This window comes from Diadema setosum, chromosome 21 (assembly GCF_964275005.1).
Source record: "Diadema setosum chromosome 21, eeDiaSeto1, whole genome shotgun sequence".
NCBI lineage: Eukaryota > Metazoa > Echinodermata > Echinoidea > Diadematoida > Diadematidae > Diadema > Diadema setosum.
Window position 1 is genome coordinate 13899137 of NC_092705.1, and position 9659 is coordinate 13908795.

The 9659-nt window shown below is 38.5% G+C and overlaps 1 long non-coding RNA gene across 1 annotated transcript; it reads right to left on the minus strand.

The window, feature by feature from the left end:
* Positions 1 to 354: 354 nt before the first annotated feature.
* On the minus strand, positions 355 to 2095 carry LOC140244569 (uncharacterized). Its single transcript, XR_011902287.1, has 3 exons — positions 1987 to 2095; positions 897 to 1115; positions 355 to 417 (listed from the first exon to the last, which is right to left on the minus strand). It is a non-coding gene; the product is annotated as an uncharacterized lncRNA (long non-coding RNA).
* Between the last annotated feature and the right edge of the window lie 7564 nt (positions 2096 to 9659).

Sequence of the window (9659 nt, forward strand, 5' to 3'; positions counted from 1 at the left end):
ACAGCAGTTGTACAATGCCCTGAACTTCTCAACTCCAGTTGAATTACCTTCAGTTTCAAAGGTAACATTGCTGCGTTGTTTCTTAGAATGCGGACACCACAGTTGTTTGTAGAGGCTCTGCTTCTGTTGCTGCTGCTGCTTCTAGCAGTGTTGCTAATGTTCCTGGAAGTGCAGATGCTAAAGTTGCAAGTAGAGACTCTGCTGCTACAGTGGTAAGTAGAGGCTCAGTTGCTACAGTTGTAAGTAGAGGCTCTACCACTGTTGTCGTACTTAGAGGCTCAGCTGCTAGGGCTGTATGTACAGGCTCCGCTGCTGCTGCTGCTGTTGCTGCTTCAAGCGGTGCTGCTGATGTTTCTGGGGATTCAGCTGTCACAAATCGACGTTGAGGCTCTGCTACTGCTGTCGCAAGTAACGATACTGCTGGGGAAGTTGTAAACAATGCATCAATGAAAAAAATTATGTGACCATCCTGAGGGTAGAATCAACAAGATTTATACTAGATATACTTGCAAACATCTATCATGGACACTAGAATCTACAGTGTATTACATGCACATAAAGCAAATTATCAGTAATTGATTTTGTTTTGGGACTGAGAAGAGACGTTGACATAATAAATTGTAAGTAATAATCAATATCAGACTTTTAAAGAAAGGAAGTGGAAAGCTAACAGTCTTCAGCATCCTACAGTCATTACAAACTGCAATTACGACATTTGTTTTATTCATTACACAGAATTGAACATTTATATTGAAATGGTAATGCGATGAAAGTACATTGTACCTACATGATACTATGCATAAAAATCTCTACATCATTTTAAAATGAAAAAGACATAATATATCTTGATAAACTTATTGATGTAGAACAAATCAGTAACTATGTATTCAAATTACCTCAGGCAGAAAGAGGAATGCCCTCGTCAACTGACATCCTACGTCCATCCATGGGCATGTTGAAGACTTGAAGCATCCTCCCTTTCCACCAGCCATTTTCACTTCTCATATGTACGCAGGAACCTTGTTTCGGTTTGGTCCGTTGAGCATGATAGAGGTCACTTGAGCTGACAGGATTCATAGAACCATCCCTCTTCCACTTTACAAGAACATCTATGCCTACGGTGGTTTAAAAACACAAAAAATTGTATGGACAATTTCAGTGAGAAATTTTACAGTTGTGTCATACACTATGTGATAAAACATTACAAGTACCTGCAGGTTTGAAAAATGTGAAGAAGAGTATTTCTTAGAGCTAAAGCACAATTTCAGAAGAAAAAACAAAGTAACATAAGGAAATTCTTTACAGGCAATCACCTACGACATTTTGTGAGACAAAATGAAAATAGCTACAGCCAGCATACCTATTTGAAATGCAAAAGAAAAAAATTGTCATCAAAGTCTGCTGATCTCTGAAGGGCATAGTAATTCAGGTGCTATTGGTCGAGCTTTTACACCTTGGGGTTGGCAAAGGTAAATAATGATAACTGCTACACATTCTTTGATTAGAAATGTGATGTCTTTCACATAAAAACCTAACAATCTTATACACAGAAGTATTAGTGCTTGCTTTTTTCTCTTTTAATACATTGAGTAGCAGTCAACATTGATATATATGTATGAAATAATTACAGTAAGGCCATTAGAAACTTCCCCCAAGTATGCTCAAGCAGCTAGGTGCCTAGGGAAGAGCTTGTAATATCAACATGAGCCTGTCCTCACCAGGTTAATATCTGCATAAGATACTTGACAGTAGAGTTAGATAAGATCGACATTACAGAAAAGGTATGACCACATTACATTCCAGATATCAAAACAGTGATTTCTGTCAAATGACATGGTATTGTTCAATCATCTATTCCACTGAAAGTAATAAATGACCTATTCCATTCACCGTAAACTGAGAAATGTTTGTGAATACCTGGTTCCCGGTACACTTTATGGTCCACAAGTACCGGTACCATAATCACTTGTTACGAATCAAACTTACCATTATAGGCAGAAGGAAAAACATCCTCATCACCACTACTCTCTGCGGTTGTACGTAGAGGCTCTGCTGCTACAGTCTGAAAGGCTCAGCTGCTACAGTTGAAAGTTAGGATCATGCTGCTACAAATGTAGAGTTTTACGGTAGCATACGTAGACGCTCTGTTGCAATAGTAGTTACTGTCGGTAGGCCTACTGTAGTACATAGAGGCTTCGCGACTACAATTGTATGGAGAAGTTCAGCAGCTGCTACAGTTGCACTTTACAGGCTCTGCTAATGCTGCTCCTACAGTTGTAATGATAGCGGTGCTGCCTTTGTTTGTGGGGACTCGGCTCCTGCTTGTAGTGGCCTGCTGCTCCTAGAATTATCCCCAAGATATAAATAAGGAAAATCATGTCAGTATTATCAGGGCACAAATAGGATACCGCGGTAACTTATATAGAATGAAAATCCCTGGATATAGGCTTATACTTGTACCGGTACATGAGTGTTAAAAAAAACTGTGAGTACCGGTACCGGTAATCAACTTCGTTTAATTTTTCTGAAAGTTCATTGATATCTGTCCCGGTAATCAAAATAAGTAACATACCGGTGAATACAACCTCGAACTAGCCTATAAATTTACTGTTTATGCAGGATTTTAGTTAGACTACTAGGCCAGAGCAGCTATTCTTGCATGCTTAAGGAAGCTATATGTAACTATAACTGACTTAACACTGACGCTAAACAGTCTCATCATGCAATTTCATTCTTACTTAGGGCCTAAATACTATTTTTTTTTAAATGCAACAACATGAATCTTTGAAAACAATGATAATCATTTATTACTTTGGGCCTATTTTCAGTTCTACCTGGGTATTTGCAATTGCTACACGATATTTTTTTTTTTCAGTTTATAGATTCTACTATGCTTTAGTTTAAAAAACAATGCATCCGGGTTGTATGGGAGGATTGCTTTATCTCTGACCAAGAATAATCAAGGACCCCCTTCGACAAAAATGGTGGCTAGGTAAAGTGTACGACTGTGTAGGATCTACAAGGAAATGAAATACACAGGAAAGCTACTTTTACATGATAATGTCGAGCAATTCTACTTCTCTGATGTAATATTTTATGATTACACATGAACCTGCCCAGATTATCATTACTTTTGTTTTTAAACAGAAGATTAAATAACAAATGAGCAACAAAATGCACCTAGTAGTTACATACCAGCACAATTCCGAGTGCATGGGACTGATGGTGATGACGAGCCCTCGCTCGCGGCCTCGCAAGCTCCTCGATTCGCCCCACATACCTCACGTGTGTTCCGTCTGAACAGGGATTTTACGAACCGGCGAATACGAACATTTGCCGGTTCGTAATGTCACAAATTGCAGCATTTGGACATTTTGAAAATTCGTCACTACCAAAAATACATGTTTTCGTGAATTTTGCGATTTGATATTTTGGGGATGGATAGAGTTTGGTGTGGACATTCAAAAAATGGAAAAAAGTGAATTTTGAAAAATTGACCCAAATTCGAACATTCGCCGGTTCGTAATGCGACCGACGAAATGAATACATAACACATAAGGTCGATAAGGCGAAGTAACACATCGTGCTTGATATCGATGGTTTGTATATGCCATTTGTTTCCGCTTGTGTCTTCATCTTTCTTTTTGTAAAATTGTGGGTGTTGGAAATTTAGCTTTGTCGAACGCAACGGGGGCTGTGGGTGTGTTATCAGGGTATTCCGAGACATACTGTGCATGCTGGGGGGGGGGGGGGGGGGAGGGAGGGGAGGAGGAGGAGGAGGAGGAGGGAATAAGGGGTTATCGTTTAGTAGAACTCAATTACCCGAACAAGAGGTGGTTCCCACAAAAATAGATTAACCGAAAAAAAAAAAAAATAATGAATAGGCCTACATAACATATCGCGCTCAACAAGGCATTGACCGGGAATTTTAAGCCACCACACTTCATCAGCGTTGGGTGTTCGATAAACCTAATGTCATATCAGTCAATTAAAGATAGTATAAAGTTTTGGTACCTCAAAAGTTTTCCTGAATTTTTGTGTTTCAGGTTAAAATACCTTTCATATAACTGACACTGTGAGACTTACTCGCCCCAAAGTGCTCTCATGTCTCTGTAATCATGCAATTAACTGCGACCAGGCAGCAGCCCCATACGCATAGCGACCAGCAGCCCCATACGAATAGCGTAATGGGGCTTCGCATTGCAACATTCAGGATCATGACAGATTTAGTATCGCGGGTAAATATCAACTTAAGATCCCAAAATTTCTTCAATTTGAAGACTTACCAATTAAGTTGAAGTATTGAAAACAGGCTTCGGGCAACGTTTGGTTCTGCCAATAGTCCCTTTCTGTTGGAACTGATGACTGAATGTGACTCGGTCGAGTGGACATTTGGGAGAGCTACATACACTGAATACTACGGCCAGCGCATGCGCACACAAACATGTTATCCGTTCATGGATTTGAAATTTGTGCGCATGTTTTGTACGGGGCTGCACGCTGCTGGTCGCAGTTATCATGCAGGTTTCGTACAATACGTGTACAACCTCGCCGCGCCGTCGAACGGCGGCGGCTCTGGTACGAAACCATTATTGCATGATTACTAAGACATGAGAGCACTTTGGGGCGAGTAAGTCTCATAGTGTTAGTTATATGAAAGGTACTTTAACCTGAAACACAAACTAAGACAAGGAAATTCAGGGAAACTTTTGAGGTACCAAAACTTTATCTTTAAATGCAGCTGGGCCGAGTACACAATTAAAGGTTTATGATGGCGGATGAATTTCCATGATACATTTTGATAAATGACATGCGTCACCTCCTTCCTTGCAGAATGGCAGTCGCAGTGTGCAGTCACATCGACGGGGGTAAACCACAGAACTATACAGATAGAATGCTCAAGCCCATTGACAACCCACGCGTAGCTTTATAGCAACTTGCGCGCACATGCCGCCATCTTGGTGAGTCTTGCTCAAAGAGACTTGACAATACACATGCCTCTATAAATTTCTGTTCCGAAATTTTAAGTACTCTGGAAGGCCATGCTTCCAAACTGAGAGAGTAGTTTGATCCACAATTGAAAACCAAACAAAAAAGCAAGTAGCGGACTCGCCAAGATGGCAGAGATCGCGAGCTAGCGCTGGCTATACTTCGAGACCCCGCTTGAGCATTCTACCTGTATAGTTCTGTTGGGTGAGCCTGCGAGTGGGGAATAAGAACAGAGGCAAAACGTTTACTCAAGTATCATGCAAACGTTACACGACGCGCGTGCGCGCGCGCGCGCGCACACACACACACACACGCACATCCACTCACGCTCACACAAACGAATATACACACCAGCGAGTAATGTAGCCTACACACAAAGGCATAGACACCAGACACATGCCAGCATACCCTCAGTATACGTCTAAAGTGTGTTTATAATGTTATATGTAGGTCTTATGTGTCTTGTTGTAATCATGTCTTTATAGATAAGTAAAAACAAAGGACATGTTGACATAATGCCAGGTCCATGGTCCTATTCTGGACACATGGCAGGTAAAACCACACTTACAAATACTTACAGTGAATGGATAACAATATAGCTATATTCGCAACAGATTTGTGAGGCTGACAACAATTACACAAAATTAATTGATCAGCGCACATTTTCCCACACAGTACACCTACATGTACACTATAACATTTCTGATTCCTGAAGTGTTAATCAACTGTACTATCTTTATATTTTCCGGGATACGTATTGCATAATTTTGAGTGTTTAAGTGTCAGTAACCAATGACTCAGTTCGTTATTTTGTCCAGGAAGCTCCATCACATTTTCTAACTGATCAAATGAATTTCGAATAAATCATTATGTCAGCAATACATGCATTTCCAAGTGTTCGCGTGTCAATCCAATTTTACTAATTTATACACAGTTTTGGATAAGTGCCAAATGTGATTCCAGTAAATCATTGCATTTTATCCAATCAATGTAATAATTCTCCATAATTACTACACGTTACAAGTGCCTTTCATATTATTATTTATCATGCGAATATGTATGTATACATTATGTATGATGGTGCGTGATTTCCTATACACAATCACAGACTACATGCACACCATAATAACATCATCACAAGTGATATAAATAAAAAGTGGAAAAACAAGAGAAACTATAAGATATGGAGACCTATAACTAACCCGTAACTAACCCGAAACAAACACCCTGGACAAATCCCTACTCTTAAGTCGCTGTCATGCAGGAAGAGAGAGAAAAGAAAAAGAGAGAGAGAGGGTGTGTGTGTGTGAGAGAGAGAGAAAAAAAAACTTATTACGTGATGTGAAAATAAAAGACAAAAAAGAGATAGAAGAGACTATAACAAAACGAGAGGTAATGGATGATTGGAGCCGCTCTGCAGTGATTGCTTGGTTTTAGCAGAAAATAAAGTTGATTTTCCAGTTCTTCGCAACCATTAAAGGATCAGCACAATTTTACAGTTTCATACTGTTAATATACATAATATTAATTTTCATGATGAGATTCAGATAGATTCTTGTAAATGTTCAAGATTTTTTTCTTCAAATTATTCTTAAAAGAACTTAAACTTGGGGACGCCTTCAAACTATCACAGGGATTATTCCAATATTTAGGTTCAGCAAATGTAAATATAGATTGTGTAAAAATAGTCCTAGTTAAAGGCAGATGAAATTCATCAGAGTGACTAGTCGGGTATTTACGGGATGAGCGGTTTCTCGCAAACATGCAGGTGAAAACGGACGGCAATTTTGGAAGACTGCCACCTGCGGAAGTTCCCAGGCGGGCTTGAAGAACTTGCTCAAGCAAGTGATGCTGCCCTGAACTAGCATTTTGCGAAAACCCTCTCGCTGCTGGGGTCTCTTCACCATACAGCGAGAGAGCTTGGCTCTCTTCACCATACAGCGAGAGGGCCTTGACAAAAAACTAGCCCTGAACTGCAGCCGCAGCCTGGATATAGACCTATGAGGTTACATCCCCCCCCCCCCCCACCCCGTTGTATTGCATCATACGACAGAAGAACAAGTGCAGAACTGCTCATTAAATCTGTCTGTTCGCTACAAAGACATACAAACAAAATGTTCTGATGCCTTCTGGTAAGCCAAGTGGCATCTTTTTCGGGTCCTGTGTATAAGATACATTACTAAAGATATTGAAAATAGAGGGAAATACGAGAAGAGGAACAACGATTTCACATGACATTGCATAGTGCCGCATTATCAAAAGCAAAGCGATAGCAGATATTCTGGACACATTTCAGCTCACTTAATGCACTTTTCCGTTTACAGATATATACATTGGCAAGAGTTAAAGATTGTTGATGTTTCGGTATTCAGCCGGAGACACTATTTGATACCAATTTTAAAGTTGCTTTATTTCAGCAAAGTAGCATTCAAGGTGACAGAGCTTCGACAAATATAGATACAGATTCTCTGTTTCGTAAAACGCATGTACTTTAAAGAGCAGTATCTTCAGTATTATAGTGTATTGAGCTAAACTTCGTTCACACCTAGCCTGCATTATTACATTCTGATATATACCAATTTCCATTGCTACTTAAAACTGACCGACGCCATTCAAAATATATGGGAAAATTGAAAATCTCAGTAATCAGAAGTCAGTGCTGTTTTTCTCGAAAATATCACACAAGGTTAGTTCTCATGTTAATAGTTCTCATGACATTAAGAGAAAGTTAGAACCGCATTTAGGTCGTTTCAAGTCGTTTGCTACAAATGCAGAAAAAACCATCATATTCACCACCACCACATTCAAATAAAAAATAAGTTCAACACATGAAGGAGAAAGAAAAAAAAATGATCGAGGCAATTCTGCGAGCTAAAATAGATTAATACAGGAATCTTAACAAACTTGACATTATCTAAAGGATTGTTAACCCAACTCTGCACTGATAGAGCAGGAGGACTCATTATCAATACATAATGTATTAACAATATAAAGACATGGAGTATCTTGGAAAATTTCTCTTAAGTTGCCCCCCCCCCCCTTCTCTCTCTGTTACAAGAAGTTGTATGCATCACGGGTGTGAGCGTACTTGCAGAAAAAAAAAAAAAATCTGAAAAAATCGTACAAAAAGTTTGAAGTGCATTTCAGTTCAGTTCAATTCAATTCAATTCGATTTCATTTCATTTTTCGACAAGAACATATAGACATCACTTTTTTTAAACAGAAAATAAGGTGCGTAAAACTATATTGTAGGATGAAAAGAATGTACAATGAATGCACCACCTTACGATAATTATACATTATCATAAAACTAAAGTGATTAGAAGTAAGTAAATAGTATGCAAAATTCGAAAAATGGCGGGACCCGCTAAAAAGACAAAGCTTGCAGGATATGGGCCCCTAAGAAGAAAAACATCAGTTGAGAGCAAAGAAAAAGTCTGGAAGCCCACTAGAAAGACAGATCAACAAAAACAGACACATATACACACGAACAACATGAAACGGGACTGAAATAGTAGGAGTAACAGTACAACGGAGAGCCGACTATGAGACGATACAAAATGAGACAAAGCTAACATAACAGTAAGAGAACAGAACAGAATGTCACAGACAAAAACGTTCAGCAGAGACAGCGATCTCGTCAGAAGTATGTCAAGAGAGAGAAAAAAAAAAGTGACGCGAGAAAGAACAAGGTAATGGAGGTATAAATCGCGGAAATATCCTGGCCTTATATATGAGTATAATGATAGGAGCTATATACGTAGAAATCAATACGTGATAACGTAGGTTCTTAGATAAGGGGTTATAACAGCTGGTTAATTCAATTCATTAGAATTATAAGATTGCAATAGAAAACATTGCAGTTTCGTTTTGAATGAGTATATAGAGGGGGCATTTTTAATATCGGGATGCAAGGAATTCCAACAACTTGGGCCAGCATAAACAAATGTGTTCTTGGCTAAAATCGTACGAAGAAGAGGTAAATGATATTCATTAGAACGTCGAGTTGGATATTCATGAAATGACTGATTTTTTAGGAACATGGAATGGAAGATATCAGGAAGAGAGTTATTGTTATACATAAAAAATACATAAATTGTCCTAAATTAGATAAAAACAAATCTCTAAATTTTAACAGCTTTAAGTAGGAGCAAACAATACATCTGTGTGAGAACGTATGGGAGAATAACAAATGACGCGGAGAGCTTTCTTTTGCAAGAGGAACACTCTATCCAACAAATTTTGGTGAGTGTTGCCCCAAACTAAAACTCCATAATAAAGGTAAGGCAATATCGATGCAGAGTATAACATAAGTAATGATTCTTTTAGGTAAACACAATTTTAATCTATTGATAACGCCTATATTAGGTGAAATTATATTACAGATATAATCAATATGCAATTTCCAAGAAAGTTTTTCATCTACAATAACACCAAGGAATTAAAAATATGAAACTCTTTCTAGATGAGTATCGTCCAAAACTATGTCTGTACTTAAAGTGCTAACAGTATTACTAAAAAGCATATATTTCGTGTTTTTTTTTAACATTCAACGAGAGCTTATTTGCTCTAACCCAATTTGTTACTTTTTTCAATTCGCTACTAACGTTTTGTACAGGAATATCAATATCACTGTGAGCAAGAAATACATTAGTATCTTCGGCAAAATG